The 1,299-nt window shown below is 69.5% G+C and overlaps 1 long non-coding RNA gene across 1 annotated transcript; it reads right to left on the minus strand.

The window, feature by feature from the left end:
- Positions 1 to 244: 244 nt before the first annotated feature.
- On the minus strand, positions 245 to 796 carry LOC144311947 (uncharacterized). Its single transcript, XR_013377420.1, has 2 exons — positions 738 to 796; positions 245 to 435 (listed from the first exon to the last, which is right to left on the minus strand). It is a non-coding gene; the product is annotated as an uncharacterized LOC144311947 (long non-coding RNA).
- Positions 797 to 1,299: the final 503 nt, after the last annotated feature.

Here is a 1,299-nt window from a genome sequence, read left to right on the forward strand (position 1 = left end):
TGCAAGGTTATACAGGTAATGGCCGCATCAGGGACCAGCACCTTCTAACCGTAGATGAAGAAGCCATGGGGGCACCTGGGTGGCTCAGTGGTTGAGCGGCTGCCTTTGGCTCAGGTCGGGATCCGGATGTGGAGATGGAGTCCCCCATCTGTCTCCCTGTGGGGGGCCTGCTTCTCCCTCTGCCTATGTCTCTGCTTGTCTCGAATGAATGAATGAATGAATGAATGAATGAATGAATGAAATCTTTTTTAAAAATTGTATTTATTTATTCATGAGAGACACACACAGAGAGAGGCAGAGACACAGGCAGAGGGAGAAGCAGGTTCCACGCAAGGAGCCCGACGTGGGACTCGATCCCCGGTCTCCAGGATCACGCCCCGGGCTGAAGGCGGCGCTAAACCGCGGAGCCACCCAGGGATCCCCAATAAATAAAATCTTAAAAAAAAAAAAAAAAAAAGAAAAAGAAAAAGAAGTCAAAGCGCTTCCCCCTCCGCCCCCCCGCCCTGGCCGCTCCCCGACCCGGTAGCACCCCAAGGCAGCCCGCAGGGGGCCCCGCCGGCTGGGCGCGGTGGGCACGGCGGGCCGGGCCTCCCCTCCCCCCGCCCCCTCCCCCTCCCCCTCCCCGCCCCCCGCGCGAGCGCACCGCCAGGTGAGCGCCCGGGAGAGCGAGCGGACGCGGGGCCTCACGTGGGACACCTGCCGCCGCTCCTCCCGGAGACCCGGCCGACCGGTTTTACCTGCTGGCGGTCGGAGGAGGCGGGCGTCCTCCTTCCCCCGCCCCCCGCATCCTTCCCCCGCCGCCCCCGAAGCCGCGGGACCCCGGGCGCGGCGCAGCAGCCGGCGGAGCCCGGCCCCCGCGCCGCGTGCGAGACTGTGGGGCCGCGGACAGCAACAGCGGCCACGCGGGGCGGGAGGGAGGAGCGCGGCGGCGGGAGGGAGGGGCGCGGCGGCGGGAGGGCGCGGAGCCCGAGCGCGCGGGGGGAGCGGCTCGCGGGACGCTCCGGTGCCAGTCAGCGGCGTGGGCGTTTGTTGCTGTGTTGGTTCCAGTTCCTCCCCGAGCCCGAGGCGAGAACAGCCCTCGTGGAACGGTTTCAAGAGGAACGTTCCACCGGGAGGAGAACTACTGCCCGTCTCCCCAGCTGGGGACGGATTCCCGCCCGGCCGCCCCGGCCCCGGCCCCGGCCACCCCCGAGCGCGCCGAGCGCCTCCTACCGCGGGCGCGGGGTGCGCTCGCCGGGCCGGGGCCGCCGCTCCGCCGCTCCGCCCCCGCCCCGCCCCGCCCCGCCCCGCCCCTCCGCC

Source organism: Canis aureus, chromosome 4 (assembly GCF_053574225.1).
Source record: "Canis aureus isolate CA01 chromosome 4, VMU_Caureus_v.1.0, whole genome shotgun sequence".
Taxonomy (NCBI): domain Eukaryota; kingdom Metazoa; phylum Chordata; class Mammalia; order Carnivora; family Canidae; genus Canis; species Canis aureus.